This window comes from Talpa europaea (genome assembly GCF_964194135.1).
Source record: "Talpa europaea genome assembly, chromosome: 2".
NCBI lineage: Eukaryota > Metazoa > Chordata > Mammalia > Eulipotyphla > Talpidae > Talpa > Talpa europaea.
The window spans coordinates 33236242-33257980 of NC_140068.1; positions in this window are offsets into that span (position 1 = coordinate 33236242).

Genomic DNA, 21739 nt, shown 5'->3' on the forward strand with positions numbered 1-21739 from the left:
CACCTAGCTGCTGGGCACACACAGGTTGCTTTTGGCATCAAGGCCCACTGGCCACTCCCAGAGTCCCAAAAAAAAAACATAACCTGCCAAGGTCCTCCACCTTCTGGCAGGATTGTCAGTCCATCAGTCCATGTCCATCAGTCGAAGTCTGTTGGCGTCTCTCTGCATCAGCAGTGACAAGCTCCGAATCGTGGTCCTCTCCTCCCCGATGATTCTGCTGCCTCAGGGGTCGTTGGCTGGTTCTCTCAGGTGTCTCCTTCTCCTCCTCCAGGCAAGGTCTTATCCCGTAGATCCTGGACATTGTCTATCTCCTGGGTCACCATGATGCCTCTGGTGTCATCACAGGCAGTCTTTTATTCCTTAGTCCCTCCAGGTCTTCGGAGGGCTCCATACCCGTCTGCATGGATCATCTTGCCGACTTACGCCAGTTGTAGAGGCAGGAAAGGACACGGTGCAGGTTCTCTGATCCCATGCAGACCAGGTAAAGGAGGAGTCAGAGTCCTCAGTGGTTTTTTTGCAGGTCTTTTATTGGGGTTCAGCAGGTACGTGGCAGGCAGGGGTGCTGGGAGGCTGGCAGGCCTCCCAGCCCCCAGCAAATCTTCACTCTATCTGGGCTCTCTGGCCTTCTCTGCTTCTGCTTTGGGCTTCTTTCGGCTTCCCAGGCATCGCCGAGATGCCACCCTTGAAAGCAGTCTTAGCACAGGTGTACCCACTTCAGGTGCCTGCCATCAGGCATGCATTCAGGATCACAGGGTTCCCTCATCTATCCTGATGGCGGGAGGGCAGAAAAGCCTGATTTTTTTCTTACCCTACAATCTCCTCTGTAGGACCAATCTCTTTTCTGGTAGTCTGTTTTTAAAGCATACCAGTATATGTGTTTGAGGATGTAGGCACAGTGATCACTGCTTCATTATTTGTGATAGCAAAACAAGTAAAGCAAAGGGATAAACAAAACAGGTGTAAAGCAACCAACCCATTCCAGATAAGTTTATGAACGGTTCTAGCAGCCACATGCTCTTCGCTGTTGTTTGTAGTCGCTGTACTCTTCTGTACACGCCACTCCTCCACCCTCGACACCGCACTACCACCACACTGCACTCTGCTGCACCACCCTTATAAATCAGTTTCTTAGCTCAGGTGTACCCACCTACACATGCCCACACCCTACTCCAGGTGCCCGCCATCAGGCATGCACTTGGGACCGCAGGGTTCCATCATCTAGCCTAATGGCGGGAGGGCAGAAAAGCCTGATACCTTTTACCTAACCCTACAGTCCACCCCCTCAGGGTTTTCTGCCATATAATCTACATATATACAATTTTCTTAGCAAACAAACAATGCAGCCATGGCCCACAAAAGCAAATGAAATACATAACAAAATGACTAAATTCAATTTTCCTAGGGGCAGAAAGACAGAAGTTACCGGTACCAGCAATGGGAGATCCCTCCCATCTGGCAGTATACATGCTAATTTGGCATCTGAGAACAATATTGTCGCTGGCATCCGTGACCTTCCGGGTCGTGAGTACCACACTCGCTTTGCCAGTGAAGAGGCATCAGTGGGTCTACATGCAGCAGGAGTGGAGAGCTCATAATGGGCCACAGTTATTACAAATGTCCCCTTGAGGATTGCCCGCTGATCTGCCACCCCAGGGTGGGTAACATGCACTCGTGGCGGCCACTGCGCAATCACCCATGGTATTATCTGTAAATCGGCCTCCAGGCCACGACCCCAAGGGGCTATCAGAGCCACCCAGCACATGTGGGGAGCCTTCACTGTCCAGGGTCTTTTCCAGTCCAGTCTGCCCTGGGTCCACTCCAGTTGGGGCTGGCAATAGGATGTTGGCCTGCTGTCCGAGTCCCGGTTTTAATAAGACGTCTGAAGTCTTTATTTGTAATTGGATGGGAGCAGCAGCACGATGCAGCAATGCCTCCACTGGAGCCAGGCCGCCTTTCCTGCTCCTCTCATTTAATGTCTGCAACACCTCCCATAGGCGTTGGCTCCACCCAGCCAGCGTCTGAGTGGGGGCAGTGGCTCTTAGTCCTTTCTTCAGCAGGCCATTATACCTCTCTATAATCCCTGCAGCTTTGGGATTATAGGGAGTGTGAAACTTCCATTCAACACCCATGTTCTTGGCCCACTGCTGCACCCGGGCTCCTGTAAAATGAGTCCCTTGGTCGCTCTCCACTACCAGCGGACGTCCATATGCAGCACATAGGTGTGCCAGTGCTGCCAAAACTGCCTTTTGGTCCGCATGTGGAGCAGGGTAAGCTGCCAATAACCCGGTAGCAGTTTCCACACAGGTGACCGCATATTGTTGTTCATCAGAGCGAGCTAGTGGTCCAATGATGTCAATCTACCAGCGTGTCAGGGGTACTTGCCCCCGCAACACCTGGCCTGTAGATGCAAAAGGTCTCCTGGAGTAAGTCCTGGAACATACTACACATGTTTCACATGCAGTCTGAATTTCTTTTAAAGTTACAGGTAAACCCCAGGCACGCACAGTGGCCCACATTGTCTTCTGCCCTGCGTGGAGCAAGCGTCTGTGCAGCCACTGCGTAACATCCTGCCCTGGAGCAGTTTCAAGCCATCGAACCCGGGCTAGGGTATCTGCCTCATCGTTGCCTGGTGAGGCTAATGGGGCATGTCCTGTGACATGATAAACAGTCACCTGCTTCTGATGCCCCAGATCCCATAGATCTTTCCATAGGGCCTGGCCCCACAATGGCCGATGCATAACTGTCCAGTCATTTAGATTCCACGTGGAAATCCAGTGTCAGACCCCTGTACACAGCCCAACTGTCAGTACAGATTACTAGAGGGGAAGATTCTTGGGCCACCACCATCCATACTGCTCGCAGTTCAGTCCATTGGCTGCTCTGTCCTGTCCCGGTTTCAAACCAAATAGTGTCTTTCTGGGTGTACAGCCACCGCTGTCCAAGAAGCTGGCTGGCCCCGGCTGGAGCCGTCCATATACCAGGCCTCTGCTGGAATCGGTGCTCGACCCTCCTTGTAGGGATTAGCTTCAGGTTCGGCTTCTACACAGGCTTCTGAAGTTAGTTCCATACTAACATGTCACAGGACCAAGAACCTCCTGCAGCTCCACCCTTAAGGGGCTAGTTGACAGGGTGCAGCGCTATTCTAAGTATGCCCCCCACTTCGCCAAAGTGGGCGTTTGAGCAGTGCCACTACGGGGCTTTGTTGTCCAGTTCCGTACCCATCCAGCTATTGGGTAAGTGGTTCTCACTGAGACAGGGGCTGTGGCAGTTATACTTTCTGTGGCTAGTAAGGCTGCATATACCGCAGCTAATTGTTCTCAATTAAGGAATACCTAACCTCAGCTCCCTTCCAGAGTTGGGACCAGAACCCAATAGGCTGTCGTAGCCTCTGATTTCTGCCAGAGTCCCCACCCGAACCCTTCCTGAGTAACATGCACATTGAGCTCACAGGGTCGGGCTGGATCCTTTTGGGTGTCGTTGGCTGGTCCTCTCGGGCGTCTCCTCCTCCAGGCGTGGTCTTATTCCTTAGCTCCTGGACCATGTCCACCTTCTGTGCGACCATGGTGCCTCCAGCGTCGTCACAGGCAAACAGTCTGTTACTCCTTAGTCCCTCCAGGTCTTTGGAGGGCTCCAAAACCCATCTGCATGGATCATCTTGCTGACTTACACCAATTGTAAAGCAACCAACCCATTCCCGGTAGGTTTATGAACAGTTCTAGCAGCCACATGCTCTTCGCTGTTGTTTGTAGTCGCTGTACTCCTCTGTACACACTGCACTACCACCACACTGCACTCTGCTGCACCACCCTTGTAAATCAGTCTCTTAGCTCAGGTGTACCTACCTACGCATGCCCACACCCTACTCCAGGCGCCCGCCATCAGGCATGCACTCAGGACCTCAGGGTTCCGTTATCCATCCTAATGGCGGGAGGGAAGAAAAGCCTGATACCTTTTACCTTACCCTACAAGAGGTAAGAACTTAACTGATCATGAATAAGTGAATGGTTATTTAATTTTTAGTACATCCAAATTACAGAACACTACACAGCTGTGACCAATAAGGATGAAGTTACTGACATGAATATATTTGCATATTTACATTCTTGACTATATATATCTTGTTAAGTCAAAAAATATTATAGGGCCTCCCCGGTGGTGCAGCGGTTGAGCACTGGGTTGCAAAGCTGCCAGCGGCCTCGACAGCTCCGGTTCGATCCCCGGCCACCGGGCGAGGGTCCCACATCGCGCGCAGAACTCTCCTGCCGCCTACTGCTCCCCTCAGCAGTGTACTTTGTCATTCTGTCCTGCTCTCCGATCTGGCTCTGGTGAATTCTGTCACCTTCCCACGCTTCTGACTGTACCCAGTGCTTGTATGAATAAATAAATAAATCTTTAAAAAAAATTATAGATTAAGTAGATTTACTAATGATAACTCCCCATATTACTCACTACAGGGCTGCATAATTTTAACTTTTCCAGTGAAAATATATTGTTTATGTAACAGATATGTGTATTTGTTATAATGCATGTCTATTGTGTTTGAATGAGTGACTTCAAATTTTTTTATTGCCAATATTAGGCTCTGAGTAGATTATCAAGGCTACAAAATTGGTCTCTTATTTTCAGATGCCCTTTGTTAGGGGAAATAGATGCATTAACAGTGAATCAGGACACACACATACGAAGGCTCATAATGAAGTTTATGCTAAGTACTGTTAACAAAATGGTGGGGGATATGATTCAGTGAATGACAGATCTCCCTGGGTGAGTTAGAAAATACATGGCAAAGTGGCAGTAATGTGGTTCTTGAAGAAATGAGAAGTTTTCTAGGAAGTGGAGACAAAGAGGGTGTTCCTTGCAGAGGAAAACAGCATGTGCTAAAGGGCACAGGCATGATGAGGCAGGAAGGGTAGGTGGAGATGAGGGCACTCTTTGTCTTCTCTAAATTATAGGTACAGCCTGAATACCTATTAATAGGTGTGTTAAATATTAGGCAAAAAGTCAATTAAAAATGCCCACAGTATTTTTAATATCTCTAACTTATATTGTGGTTTCTTTTTCCTTTCCTGCTATTTCTCTGGGGACTTTTTCATTGACTTCTTTTCACATTCTTAACAATCCTGACTTTCACAGTCTCAGTTGCTCTATTCCTCCACCCCCACCCCTGTTCCCATGTTTGTTCCATCACTGACCATTGTATTAAAGTAGACTGTTTTGTTTTGTAGTGCATCTTGTAAAAGCTCACAGGCCTAGGGGCTTTTGTAAAAATGCCCAATGTTTTTAAGTATATAATGGTTCTGACTCTTTAGTATCAGTTGATGTTAGAATGCATTTCTTCTTTAAAATAAAGTTTAAAGATTTTTAACCAAATGGTATTTTTTTTTTAAAGATTTATTTATTTATTTATACAAGCACTGGGTACAGTCAGAAGCACGGGAGGGTGAGAGAATTCACCAGAGACAAAGCGGGGAGCAGAGCAGGCAGATGGACTGAAGTACACTGCTGAGGGGAGCAGCGGGTGGCAGGAGAGGTCTGCGCGCCATATGGGACCCTCCTCCAGTGGCCCGGGAGCAGCCGGATATCGAACCGGCGCTGCAGAGGCTGTGGGCAACTTCACAACCCAGCGCTCAACCGCTGCGCCACCGGGGAGGCCCAACAAAATGGTATTTTAAGACAATCATATAAAACATTGTGCTGTATGGAAGAATGTGTACTTCTTAAATTTCCATATATTTGTTCATCGATAATATTTATACATTTTTCCTTGGAAACACATACTATGCTTGGGTTCATTCATTATGCATTTTCCAAACCACTGGCATATGCAAAAAATGGATCACATACATGTTCACTTCAAAAATCTAATCTGGGCAAAAGAAAAGCAGTCTTCATAATTCTTATGTAAAGTTTAGGAATCTTTTTTTTTTTTTTTTAAAGTTTAGGAATCTTAATGCTCCCAACACTACACTAGTGGCACAAATGAATCCCTGTGGCTACAGGTACTTCCTGGAAAGCTGACACATACCTTTTTAAAGATATGCCAAGCAAGTGCCTTGCAGGTAGGGAAACCCTCGGTATTAATTTGCATGTGTTGCCATAATAAAATACCACAGACTTGGTAACTTGAATAACAGAATCTATTTTCTTACAGTTCTGGAGGTTGGAAGTTCAAAATGAATGTAGGCAGGACTGGCTTTGAAGCCAATCCTCTTTCCTTGACTTGCAGATGGCCATTTTCTCTCCTCGTCCATACATGTTCTTCACACTCTGGGTGTGTATACCCCTAGTGTCCTTCTTTGTGTAAGTTGTTCTTGTGCAGATTACCAAGAGGATTGGATTAGGATCCACCCATATGACCTCACTTCCTGTGAATCATTTCTTTAAAGGTCCTGTCTTCAAATACAGTCACAGCCTAAGACACTGGTGGTCGGGGTTTCAATATACAAATTTGGATGAGGGAAACATTATTCAGCCCATAACAGTCTGATCTATTTATTTTGGAGGAGTGAGTGATTCTCTGAGTTCATAAAGAAAACCAAGTTAATGTTCGGTTTAATGATTTTCCTTCTTTGAGAGAGAAGTGGTTACCTGTATCCAAATGTCCTATCAAAGAAGAAAGAGGAATCCCAACATAAGCCAGTCACTGAGGAGGGCAGTTCATGAGTATGGAAAGCAGTACACATTCTTCAAATATTGTTTGCTCCTTTTAAAGTTTAGCACTAATAAATAAGGGCAGGTATTGTATATTTTATAGAAAAAATTTTTCAATAGGGTAATAGAAAAACATAGGTATAGTTTTTTGTGTTCATCTCATGGACTAATATGGTTTATTCATGAAAATAGGAGGTCAGCTTCATAAGAGCTTATGTCTGTCACCTAGCATGGTGCCTACCACACTAAATATATATTGAGGAATAACTGAACAAATACAATTGACCTTGGCATACAAAAGTATCAACCACTTCAACAATTGAACAACTCACTTCACTTATAGTTAAAAGCATCTATAACAGTCTAGGAAAATGCTGATGTCTCTTGGGTTGTTAGTAGTGAGGCGGTCAGAACAGTGTCCTTGGCAAAATGTGGTATCGTAGGTGGATATTTTAGAGCACTTGGCATTTTTTACAGTCTATGAAATGTAAATAAAAATTTTAAAGGTCCATTTTCTTTCCTACTGTTATAATATATTTTGCTTTATTTATAGACTTTCCTTGTTTGAGAAAAATGGAAATACCACAGTACACATGTCCATATCTATAGAATTCCATCAGCTATGATTGAAGACAGTTGTGATTTCTTTAAATTAGTTACTGACCTCAGACCGACTAGCATGGCAGTTGAGGACTGTGGCTGAGCTCTCACCACCTAGAATGCAGTGAGTCAGCACTCTGGGTTTTCATTCCGAGCAAAGTCACTGACTCATGGTGTGACCTTAAACAATCCTTTTGTGACTCAGTTTCTCCAAGAAACTTAGCTCCCACTAATGGAGGGAGTTACTAGTGTGAGCCTTACTTGGTCTTAATAGATATTTTAAAACTCTAAAATGTAAAATATATTTCTATTTCCATTTCTCTTTCCTTTGCAAATGAACAATTCATTTGTTTATATGAATTGTGTATAGATGTATAACCTTTGAGAAGTAAAAATGAATACTAACATGACTTTAAATTGTACTATATATATTTTAGTAAAAGAAAAGAGTAGTTTATATGGAACATACTGAGAATACCTGAAGATAACATTTGGAAGTTGTAACTATGTAATGTTAATATTAATATACTGAATATAATTATTGAGCAACATATTTTAAATAACAATCAAATTAAATATCATGCTTTATTTATGCAAACTGCTTCCTAAATTTTATAGCAAGTGATGAGTAGGTGATTTTATAAAATCTCCCTCCTATCTGTTCATCCCTTCAAAAAATATAATATAAAGAAATAAAGCAAAGGAGCAGACAAAACAAACCCAAAATGAACCCTAGAAACCTGATAGCAGAATCGAGACTACCAAAAGGGGAGTGATAAAGGTGGAATGCAAAGTGAGGTGGGAGAACCCAGTGGTCTCTGGTGGAGGATTAGTGGGTGTGGACTGGTAACATACAACTGAAAAGGTCTGAATCTATTGTATAAATCACTCAGTTTGAAAGCCACTCAGTTTGAAAACTTGTGTTCCCACAATTTAAAAATGATACATTTAAAAAAAAATACTGGGGCCTCCCTGGTGGCACAAGGGATTAAGTATCAGCACTATGAAGCTATAGGCAGCCACTGCAGCAGGAGTTCGATCCCAGGCCAGGGAGGTGGCCCACATGGCGCAGAGACCTCTCCTGTCTCCCCTCAACAGAGTATTTCAGGAGATCCACCTGTTCTGCTCCCCACTCTGTCTCTAGTGAATCCTCTCACCCCCGTACCTCTGGCCTATAGTCCAGCTCTTGTATGCATAAATAAGTCTTTAAAAAAAAAAAACCCAGGTTTTTTTCTTTTTTAAAAAAAATCCTTTCTTTTGATTGCTTTAAAGTATTCCTAATTTTGAAAGCTTGTGTCTAAAGTTCAGTCATTGATGTAGCAAAGAACAGGACAGACACAGCACCTTCCCTAATGGATTCACCTGCTAGCAGGAAATAAATGGTATGTCAACAGGCTAACAAAATATCTGCAGATGGGTTAAGGTATAAACAAAGACTGAAAATGGTGACTGTTATAAAGAATAAAGGTGTGCCTGTTTTAAGAACCTGTTTCGAAAGTATGAACAGGGATCACATCCCTAAGAAGTGATGATTAAGTAAGCCCCAAAGTAGGTGATCCTGAATGAAGGAGCCTGAGGCTCCTTCTTATACGCTGGTGATGTGTCCCAGGCACAGGAGGGAGAACCAATGTCGCTGAAATGTCATGAGACAGGCACCAGGTCATGCAGCAGTCACATGGCCTTGGGACACCATCAGGAAATTCATTTTAATACAGCAAGAAATTTTCATAAGGGTTTACAAAAGAATTTTAATTTATCAATGATAACTTTTTTTTTGGTGGACTTTAATGATCATTCTCTTCATGGCAAAGTCTGGGCTAATTAATGTATTTTCCCTTTTTTTTTTTTTTCCAATCTCCATCACCACTGTTCCTCATCTTACAGAAATCTCTTCTCACATATTTAATTTACAGCCTTAAATAAATAGAATTGTTTCATGTACTTATGCAGTTTTGCATGAATCCAGTTAAAATCTTTTGTCTTATTTTCTCACTTATTCACTTACTCAGCTTATCCACTCTGTTTGGACATCTGGCCCATTGCCTCTAACCCTTCACAGAATTCTATATAATGCTTCCATGTTTCATGCATCTAGTACCTGAGGGTTGTAATAGACTCCAACATAATAAATGCTGTGAAGAAATGTCTATATGTCTACTTGTGGACCTGCATCAGAAATGGCCTGGAAAGAATATGTCAAGGGTGGCTAAATCATACAGCACCTGTACACTTACCTGTGAGTTTTCTTGCTTTTTCTTATACTGACTATTAATTGATTACACAAAAAGGCCCCCCATAATCAATACACAAGAGTTCTGTCTCCCTATATCTTCACCAACACTGTTTTATGAACCTTTATGATTTTGATATTTGGTATCAAATAGTGGTGTCTGGTATTTTAATTGTTCTTTTCTCATTAGTGAATTAGAGCAACTCTTTATATTTTTGCTAGCCACTTGGGCTTGCCTTCAGAGGGTTTGTTGATATCCTGCCACCTTTCCTTCATCAGCTTTTTCTCTTTCCCAGTTTATTTATAGAAAGCTTTTGTAAACCCTTATTACTGTTTAATAATTCAATTGTCTTTGTCTATTCTCTCTGGGACTTTTTGTTTTGTAAAATAGTCTAATATAGACTTCCATCAATTTTCACTCTTTGGTTTCAGCTTCTAGAAACTGAAAAGTCTTTTTTTCCACTTCAAGGACACAAACCATCCTTCTACATTTTGTTTCTACTGACTTAGAGGTTTACCTTTCACATTCAGCCATATCATCCATCTGGACTTCTTTTGCATGTGGTATAAGATGGAGGTATTTTCCAAACAGTGAGCCAATTTTTTCTATGGCATTCACTAAAAAAAAAGAAAAAAAAAAAAAAACCCTACCATGTCAATGTTGCTTTTTGGTTATAATTATATAATAAGTTATGTCCTGTGTGTCTTCTTCTGGGCTTTGCTATGGTTCATTAGCTTATTTTTCTATTTCTGCTGAGACCATATTTTAAAAAATGGCTCTATACTATTTCCTAATATTTGGCAAAATAAATTTTCCCTCTTGGCTTTTCTTTAACCACATTGAGAGTATTTAAATTCATCAAACTAATCCATCTCACCAGGGAGAGGGGAAATAAGAAAATAGTCTCAGAAAAGGGGTTTGTAATCATCTTAATCATTGACTTAGTTATGAGCAAAACTTCTAATTCAAATGAAATTTATATGTATAAAAGGTGATACATATATTTGTATATTATGAATATTTATATACATTATACATATATATAATTAAGCCTTAAAAAATTTGAAGGGACTGAAGGCAAAACCCAAAAAAATGTCTTACCACTATTCTGCCTATTCTGTCCATAATTCAACCGTTAAAGGTTCTTCTACACAAAGTTGTTTAGACAAATGCCTTATGGGGAAGGTGGTAGGGATAACAAAGGTGGTAGCCAAATAGTTCATTATTTTTCAATTGGTGAATTGTTAGCATTCCAACTTTACTGCTAGCCAGCACTATTTTTTTTTAAACTTTTTATTTTTTTTTTTTAAGATTTATTTATTTATAAAAGCACTGGGTACAGTCAGAAGGGCGGGAGGGTGAGAGAATTCACCAGAGCCAGAGCGGGGAGCAGAGCAGGCAGAAGGACCGAAGTACACTGCTGAGGGGAGCAGTGGGCGGCAGGAGAGGTCTGCACGCCATGTGGGACCCTCCTCCAGTGGCTTGGGAGCAGCCGGGGATTGAACCGGTGCTGTAGAGGCTGCAGGCAGCTTTGCAACCCAGTGCTCAACCGCTGTGCCACCATGGAGGCCCGCCAGCACTATTTTTTAAGAGTATAGAGAAGAGGGAAGATTCAGAGCGGAACTTGAGAGGGCTTTTTATTCCTCTGACCCCTATTCTTGTAGACTGTCTTTCGGGGGTGAATGCTTTCATGGGAATGTCCCCTGCCATCAGATTTGTCTTCACAAACATGATTTTGTGCTTTTGTAGAAAGAAGCAACAGTTTAGTAAAAGGATTTTTTTTTTTTAAATTGTGGTCTGAATTAAAATATATAAACCTGATTGTTACTGGATACTATCTTTTTTTACTACATTGCTTACCCAATACCTTTGTTTTAAAATATTCTAATTCTTGGTTGTCCTGCTATGATGATTGCCCAAGAATCCCCCAAATGGGATTCAACCTAGATATTCTATGATCTCTGTGGAAAAGTCTGATTAAATAAAATGCTTAGATGTCAACCCTGTGGTATATGTGCAACTACAGCCATTCCTTCTGGGCCGCTGCTCTTCTCATCTTGCAGCGTTATGGGATTCCATGAAGCAATGACTATTTTCTTTATTTTAAAATAACAAATGGGAAGAGGAGAAAAAAGTGGAACATAGAGAAAAGGAAAGAAGAAAATATGCAAAGAACATAGAGAATTGGGCATGTGGTTACTATTATTTGTTCTTTTATTAGTGGAGGAATGATTTTATAAAGCAATATGTCCTGCATCTGTTTGATCTTAGGGAAGGAAGGGTGGTTGAAGACAACTTGACCTTTCTTATTTTTGTTATGTCTTTTAATTTCTTCAAATAAAGTCTAACATCCACACACTCATGTGGAGGAGGGGGAGTAGTATGTGCAGAATAAGCAAAATGGAATACCTTAAACTATGAAGAAAATACCTAATTCAGTGTTTATTTTTATTCTATACTATCAAGTTTCAAGACTTTCCATAAAGCACAGATATATTTAGTGTTAATTTTTTATGGAAATTATTATTTACATTTTTCCCCCTCAACTTCAGAATGTTACATCCTGGAGATAAGTTATTTGAAGTTATATACTATATTTTGAAATGATTCAATTCTAAGCTATCTTGAATACCCAAGTACTCATTTTTCTTGTAAAATTTTTTAATTATGGATTTCTTTTTCCTCAATAAAAAACAGTCTTTCTGTTATTAGAGAATTTTCCATAAAGTCAATATCTAGCATGCCCTATTCTCTCTATGATCTTGCTTCATGCAAGGTCAGTAGGTCAGCAGTGACTTGGCTTGGAAGTTACTAGTTTAGTCTCCACTCATATTACAGGACAGTAAGGTTTGTTCCTTCCACCTCTTTCAAAAGCTTAGTATTTACCACACACATAGAGATATCTTTGATTATTTTCATTTAGCTTAAAGTCTTTCAGTGTCTCATTTCATCATCTGGGTAAAATTTGTTTTCACTTTCTATACTGTGAGAGATTTCCAGTGTAAAAATGGAGATTATCGACACATTGTAAAGATTATGGTTTCTTCACAGCTGCTATTTTCTTCCTTGTGCTTCTCCTGCTTTATTCCTACAAGGACCTAGGCAATAGCAGCCTTGATGAACCTGCAAAATCTTAGGAAAAAAAAAGAATAAAAAAAAAAAATAGCAGCCTTGAGAGAGTTTAACCTACACTGAATAACATCCCTATCTGCTGCAAGATGGTGGAGTATAATGTGATAATCACAAAAACCATTGTCCACTTGTTGCTTTAGCATTCTCAGGTAAAACAGTGGTAATGTTAAGGAATGCAAACTCCATAGGATTAAGAACCAGAGTTTATACTCAGATAGGACTTTTGATCTTCTTTGTATCCACATGCCACAAATATTTCCAAAATGATTTGTGCTGATTGCATGACTTATTTAAAAGATTCTAAAATAGCAGTATCAATAAGAATGTTAATGTATGTCTCCATGATGGGATTTTAATAGATTTGATTTAACTTTCTTAAATGCTCTTTTCAAACTATGTTAAAGAAGCAACAACATTTTCTCCCTAATTCTAGAGTCAGGTTTTAGCTCTGTTTTGTAATCTCCTTTACAATAGAAAGTATGCCTTTTGCAACACAGTCCTACTGCAATCATCCACAGGTGTATAAACATATTTGAAAAAGGATAAATACATTGTTTGGTGAGATTCATTCTTGGTGAACCCATTTGGATCATTGGTATTTTCATTTTTAGTGTTTCTAAAACACTAAATTGATGACTCATTTTCATAAATCCCCTTTTCTTTTGGGAAATTGTTATATTTGTCCATTCTTTATACTTACCTCTCCCTGAACTTTCACAATCTGAATCATTACCAACAATGCCAATAGAATTCAATCTATAACTAATGTCATTATTATGAAACTAAATTCAGTTGGCCTTGTGAACTAATTTGTATAAGGCAGTTATAAGTCTTCTTTCTTTGAAGCACAGTAACATAGTGATTAATTCATTAGGCCCTAGAGCTAGGATGCCTGGGATTAAATCCAATTGATATGTAAGTTCTGTATGTCTCAAATTCCTCATCTGGAAAACTTAAGGTTAAAACAAATGTTAAACAAAAGTATGACTACCTTGGATGATGTGACAATATACGTAAAACATTTACAACAGCCGACATTCCATGATTAAGTAGGGCAGGGCCTGACCTGAGACACTAAAGCATACAATACCAACCCTGGACACCACTGTGTGGCCCAGGCTTGGTGGGTGTGCACCACCATGCAGCTTCTTTCTCTGCCCAGTTTTCTTCCTCCCCTTTCATTTCACAACTATGTTGATCCCTAATAAAGTTTGAAATCCAAACTCAGTCTTATCCGATTGTGTTGATGCTATTTCCAGAGACCCTAGCATATAATATCAGTTCATTAGAAAACTCCCAGAAATTTCCTACATTTTTTTTCTGTCTATCATTTTAATATTGCTCATTGATGTGGTGTATAGTTGAAGTGAAAATTTGATTTTCATACTCTCCTAGCTATTTATACTTTTGGTCTAAGTTCATGGAATTATACCAGCTCCTATTTCAGACTTTTACTTACATGCATGCTCAATTTTTTTAAGAAACAATACCTAATTTTTCCATTACGAACTAATGTATGCAGATAACTAGGGAAAAATTAAGAATGCAAGGAAAATTAATCAGCTTATCAATGCTACATATTAAAATCAAGATACAGATCTTATTTAAAGTCATTGTTCCTTTTCTTCAACCAATGGGAACATGGTCCTATGCTATGCATTCAGGTAGTAGATCATTTGTTTTTATGACAAATAATAGTTGCCAACTATTTCAAGAGCTTATATGTAAGCTATCATTCTAAGTTTTAGTCATGTATGTCTCATCTTACATAGCCAGCAAGCTTCTGAGATAACAATTATTACTTCTTGGGACCTCCCTGGTGGTGCAGGGGTTAAGTCCCAGCTCTGTCATTACTGCAGCCTAGTTTGATCCCTGTCAAGGGAGTAAGCAGCAGAGCGGAGATTCAAATCCAGCACATGATTCAAAGTCCAAGCTTTTTTAAGCCTAAAAACCACCATCTTTTTTTTTTTGTTTGAATTACATAATACTTGACATTAAGTGAGGGAATATTCTAAAATTTAAGACCCCTTAGACACCTTTCATATTTTCTGTTACATCTAAAGTGTGTTTTTAGGCACTATGGGTTATAGAGACACATAGACCAGAGCCTCCATATTAAAAGTAATCAACTGGGAAAGAAAAATAAGAATAACTAACCTTAGATATACCAGGGTAAAATAAACACTATCATGGGATAGAGCAAATTTCAGTTTGAGGGGTGGGGGGGGGGAAGGGAAAAGTTCCAAATGGAGCTTCAGGAAGAAGGTGAAATCTTAAGAATTGTTAAGACCTGAAGGGAGAGTTGCTTCTTGGGTTGAGGGGAGCAAGACAAACAAAGACCTACAAATACACAGGACAGGCCTATAGCATGTGTGAAGGGCTACTGATATAGCATGGACTTATTTTATTTTTCTGAATTGATTCTTTCTTGGGCAGTTGCATGAAATTTGAATTTTTTAGGAACAAATTCATTTTTTTAAAGATTTATTTATACATACAAGAACTGGGGTATGGGACAGAGGTGTGAAGGGTGAGAGGATTCACCAGAGACAAAGTGGGGAACAGAACAGGCAGATTGACTGAAATACACTGCTGAGGGGAGCAGCGGGCAAGTAAGGAGAGGTCTGCTGCGCTATGTGGGTCTCCTCCCTGGCGGGCCAGGGATTGAACTCATGCCTCAGTAGCTGCAAACAGCTTTGTAGGCTGCATCTTAATCCCTTGTGCCACCAGGGAGGCACATGAATTCATTTTTATTTATTTATTTTAATTTTCTAGAGGCATGTCTTATTTATTTATCTGTTTGTTTGTTTGTTTGGTTTATACATGCACTGGGTACAGTCAGAAGCCGGGAGGGTGAGAGAATTCACCAGAGCCAGAGCAGGGAGCAGAGCAGGCAGAAGGACCGAAGGACACTGCTGAGGGGAGCAGCGGGCGGCAGGAGAGGTCTGCGCGCCATGTGGGACCCTCCTTTGGTGGCCGGGGAACAGCCGGGGATCGAACCGGCGCCGCAGAGGCCGCGGGCAGCTTCGCAACCCAGCGCTCAACCGCTGCGCCACCTGGGAAGCCCATGAATTCATTTTTAAAAGAACTAGGACACAACATGAAATCACTTGCCTTAATTCAATCTAAGGATTCCTTGAAGAGTATAAAATCACACCTTTTCTTCTTTTAAAATGTACTTAATAATGCTGTCTAATCCTCTGTTTGGATTTTATATAAATGGAATTTGCCCTTATACAGTCTTTTTAATTCATGGTTCTGCTTCTACTTTTAATTTTCGCAGTATTTTCCTTTTTTTGTCATAGTTGGTTGTATTTCTCATGTTTCCTTTCTAAGTCTGTTAATACTGCATACCAACACAATACACACAAAAAGGAAATAGTCCAAAAATGATTTTGAAATCAATTTTTCTGTAATTTGATTTATAGGTAATGCCTAAGAAAGAATAAGGGAACGTTTTTAAATAACTCCAAATTACTAACAGATGAAATATATTGGCTAAGTTTAGGCATGGAATTCAGGCAGCTGATTATGTTGGAAATGCAATTGCATGCTTCCATAGGTGGGTACACCCTCTCTTTCTAAGCAGGCCCACCCAGGGCTTCAGTGCTCACACTTGTGAGTGTACACATTTCTGTGTACTTGTATAATATTTGTTAAAAGCATTATAGGAAATAGAATTATCTGCCTAAAATTATCTAAAAATGTTCACTCTTTTCACTCTTTAAAACCTCATGCTTTATAAGATTTTATTGACTTCCTATCTTTGACAAGTATTAGTCTATATTATAGAAATCTTATCTTTGCTTTTCTCATCAAGTTTCAAAGATAAAATATGACTCTGGTCCTGAAAAGCAACATCAGGAGAATAGCTCTCATTTTTCAGAAAGTAATGATCTTTAATTTAGAGTATGCTCACCCTGAATTTCCTATGGGTAGGCCTAAAACCATCACTGATAGATAACTGGCATATTACATATTTCTATCAAGGACATACCTGTGTGCTGTCCAAATTTGCTGAAAAGGACTAAGCCTGATGCTGGCTGATGTTAAGTAGTATGGATATTTAATATCTGAACATATTAGCCAAGGTTATATAAGAAGACAGAAAAAAAAAATCACAAAGCAGCAGTACCCACAGGAGAATTTTCAGTGATGTGACTCAAAGGGAAGCAGATGTATTCAATCATTCAGAGACTCAACAGCATAAAAGCCAACATAACAGATACTCGCAGACTGCACATGTCTTTTTTTTGCTGGCTGTAGCAAACAAATGTGTTATTCAGGGGCAGAAGCAGGTTTTGTGGGGTCTAAAACATCTTATTGAATAAAAGTATATTAATAAGAAATTGCTAATGCCCATCTGAGTGTAGAATAGACTTTGGCTTAGGTCCCAACTGTGCCATACCTCTACACATGGTAGTTAAGAGCCTCTTTAATGCTGGAAATCAGGCCATAGGCACTTCTGCAGTGGCAGAAAGGACATATTTCTGGAACTGATGAATTCTACCCGAGCAGAGCAGCTTTGCTAATTTGCAGCAGCTGGACCACTTTCCTTTTTGATATCTTGTCAGGACAATTGCAATATCATTTCACTTCTTGGAGGACTTGGTCTCCATCTTGAACCCCCTGGACTACAAATAGTAGCAGTGCATTGTAGCCATTCAATATAGTTTTTCTGAATAAATTAAATATTACTTCCTAGTGAAATGCAATGGGCTGATGGGCAAGGAAACAGACCACACAATGTCCCAAGACTCTCATCCTAATCCCACAGGGTTTTGGCCCCATTGGCATAATTGTCATCACATATTCAGATGCCTTTCTTTTGATGAAAGGCAGCATCCTAAGCATTTCTGAGAACTAGTAGGTGGCCACTGGCCCAGAGAACAGGGCTTGCCTCCTGATGAACTTTACCAATACTTTTCCTTCCTAGTATTTGTCTTCAAACAAAGCTGCTTTCAAGAAAGAACTCTCTGCTCTCAAAGTACAGAGGCAATTGGCAATCCCCCTGCTGTTGGCGTATTTTTAATTAGAGCATTACAGTATGTTTTCTTTCTCCATTAAAAAAATAGTCACCCACATGATGGAGATTTTCATATTCTTAGCTGAGAGGTGCACTTTTTACATACCTCAGTAAAATTTTATTTAGTCACTTAAATACTTTTCAAGAGGCAATTGCAATTTGCTTAACTGCTCCAGTAAGAGAGCATGCTTTTGAGGGAGCCCAGTGATAAGAGGCCAAAGGCAGTCAAATTGCTCAGTTGCCTAGCTCCTCCAACTTTTTGCTGCCTTACTCTAAGCAAGCCATTTCATCCCTCTGAACCTAAATTTCCTCATTTGTAGAATGAATCCATCTCATAGCATTATATTGGGGTTAAATTTAAATGCACTAAAAATTAAGTATTATAAAGTATGATTGGAAATAATTTGGGGTTGGTAATAACTAGAAAGTAAGCACTACCTAACTCTGAATTATTATCTAGAAAATGTGATCAACCTAATTTAATGTAGCTTTAAAGTATAGGTTTAAAAATTAAAGTGAAATATGTATATATGACTCATTTTAAATTGCTTATATTCGTCTCTGCTTATAATGAAAAACAACACAAATTCACAACTAAAAATGGGCTTTGGTTCTTGTCTGTGCTCTTACTGAAGAATTTGTTCTATAATTAATATTCTGCTTTGATTTCTGTCTATTTACTGAAAATTTCCTGCAGTCAATAGCATGGCATAAGAAGTGTCTCCAACGGTCAGTGTCACTATACAAGTACTCCTTCAAAAGTCAGTCTTAAGAATTAATGTATAGTAGTTATACCTTTATGTAAAACTGGAGATAGTTTGGCCATCAAAAATACAAAGGGGTTAGGAGAGAGAAGTACAGCCAGTATCACCTGAAAGATTATTTTTAAGCATAGCCAAGAACAATTATCCAACTTGAATGATTTCCCACACACTTAAACTTCCCTTATCTCCTGTATCTGACCCAATGGGAACTTCTTCAGTACAGAACATATAAGAGACTAAAAAATGTTTTTTGCTTTCTCATTTCTAGTTCTCTCCTTAAATCACTCTAATCAGGTCTGTGTCATCACAAACCTGCTCTTGTCAAAGTCCCTAAAAACATCCCTTCTACAAAATCAGTCAACAGTTTCCCTGTTCTTTTTCAACCTACCTGAGTCGTCAACAGTACTTAGTATAGTTTCCTCTCCTTCATGAAATCATCTTTGGATTTCCAGACACCAAATTCTTGTGCTTTTGACCCTACCTCTGGCTTCTCAATCTCCTCTTTTTCTAAGTTGGTGTCCTCAAAGCTAAATCACTGTTTTTTTTTTCCCCTAAAGCAATTTCATCCCCTGTATGAATATAAATACCATCAATGTGCCAAAGATTGCCAAATGTATTTATTTAGTTATGAGGGCTTGAAAACACACCCACAAATATTTTGATGTGTCTACTAAAATCAGCATAGTTATTTCTTTGAATGTGAACTAACCTTAGTGACTGTTTCTAATAAACAGGAAAGTCAAAAGGGAATCTGTGGGAATTTTTAGACTACATTGGGACAGTAACTCAGCTCCATGCTGGGTCTCTCGCTCTGGATATGTACTCATGGAACTCAGCTACCAGGTTGGGTAGGAAGGAAATTAAACAGCCCTGTGGAGAGGCTGTGTGTAGGAGCAAGTAGGTGACTGATGAGCATTGTCATCAACCGGACATGTGAGTGAGTGAGGTTTTATGATTTCAGCTTGCACCATTTCAGTTGCACCTGTTGATGCCAAATGAAGAAACAAGTACCCATCAGTCTTTCACAAGCCACAGATTGAAACACAATATATGCTGCTGTTGTTTGTCACTAAACTTTGGGGGATTTTTTTTTTTTAAGATTTATTTATTTATACAAGCATTGGGTACAGTCAGAAGGGCGGGAGGGTGAGAGAATTCACCAGAGCCAGAGCGGGGAACAGAACAGGCAGACTGAAGTACACTGCTGAGGGGAGCAGCGGGCGCGTCAGGAGAGGTCTGCTGCACCATGTGGGACCCTTGCCTGCGGCCAGGGATCGAACAGGCCCTACAGAGGCTGTGGGCAGCTTCACAGCCCAGTGCTCAACCACTGCACAACCTGGGAGGCCTGCTTTGGGGAATTTTTTATTTAGCAATAGATAACAGAAAACTATTTAAACCTTCCTCTATATCAGAATGCCTAGTAAACATCTCCCTTCAATGTATTATTAAACATTTAATTTCATATGGCCAAAAAGAACTAATGATTTCCTCAGCAGTACAAACCTCCAGTCTTCCCTATCTTAGTTAAAGGCACCACCACTCAGTCTATTGCTCATGGAAAAATTTAGTAATGAACTTTGAACAAGGCCTTTTCCTCACACTGCACATTCAATATATTAGCAAATAATCAAAATAACTACCAGATATACTCCTAAAATGGTCATTTCTTTTTTCCCTAGCATTATCTTTTATCTTTTTGTTTTTTAATATATATATTTATTTTACATCATTGTTCATTTTTGTACAATGTATGCTGGTATGCTTTCTCCTCTCAGGTGTATTCCCCATAGAATTCCCACCACCAATTCACCTATGACCCATCACCATAACCCCTTATGCTCTTCTCACCTGTTTTGATCCCTATTCCTCCTATAAGTGAAACCATTCAATATTTTTTTTTCCTTCTGGCTTATTTCACTGAGCATAATCCCTTCTAGCTTCATCCATGTTGCTGTGAATGGCATGAATTTCTTTTTTGATTGCTAAATAGTATTCCATTGCATATATATATATATATATATATATATATATATATATATATACATACACCACCTATTCTTGATCCAGTCATCTATTTGTGGCATTTTGGTTGTTTCCATGTAGTGATGCAGGTATCCTTTTGAATTAATGTTTTTGTGTCCTTTGGGTAGATTCCTGGGAGTGGATTCGATGGGTCATATTGTGGCTCTATTTTTAGAAGTTTGAGGAACCTCCACAGAGCTTTCTATAGTGGTTGGATCAGTTTGCACTCCCACCAACAGTGTAGGAAATTTCCTTTTTCTCCACATCCTTGCCAACATTTGTTGTTGCCTGCTTTTTTAATGTGTGCCATTCTCACTGGTGTAAGGTGGTATTTCATTGTAGTTTTGATTTGTATTTCCTGATTATAAATTATGTTGAACATCTAAAATGGTCATTTCTAATTGCCTCTCCTGTATTCTCTTGCAATCATCCCCACCATCTTATCTCGTAATGTCTGGAGTAGTACAATAGCCTTCAAAATTCTTATGTTTACCATGATACAGTCTATTCACTGGACAGACATCCTCTGCCAACCCATGCTTGAACGGCTTCCCATCAACTTACCATAATTTCCGGGTTCTTATTGTGGCCAAAAAAAGTTACACATGAATGGGCTCCTGCCTTCATCTCTAATTTTATCTACCCAGGGAGAGACTGTTTTCTCACTTGGTTGATTTGTTTCTGTCACAGTGAAATTTTTACTTTCCAGAAACAGGTTACACTAATCTCTGACTGACTGGTTTTTATCTGTCTGTTAGTATTTTTGTCCAAAATAATAATTTAACTTTTCAATCATCTCTTTTTACATACTATCTTCCTGTTACATATAGATTTTCCTCTATTTAAGCCCTAGTGCTCTCTGATACCTTATGGGCAACTTGAATTCATTGTAACTCTCTGAAATTATATTTATTATTTTATTATACTGACTTTCTCTCAGAAGAGATGTCACCTCCATCCTGTCACATAGTTACTATTGATTCTTTGTGGGGAGTGCATTTAAAATGTACTATTTCAGCAATATTCAAGTATATGATATAGTATTCCTAGCTACAAAATTTAATTAATCTAAAAGATTTTTCGTAACTCAATTGGCAAGTAAAAATTTTTACAAAGAACTATCAAAGTAATCGTGCTGTAGAAATATTGACATGATAACATCAAATGAAATAAGATGTCAGTTTTAATTCACTACTAGCCACTTAATATTTTATTTATTCATTTTTAAACAAATAGGTTTTTATCACAAGAAACCTAGAAATAGTAGTGACACAGTGGCTCACTGATACATCAGACACTCAGGCATATTTCTG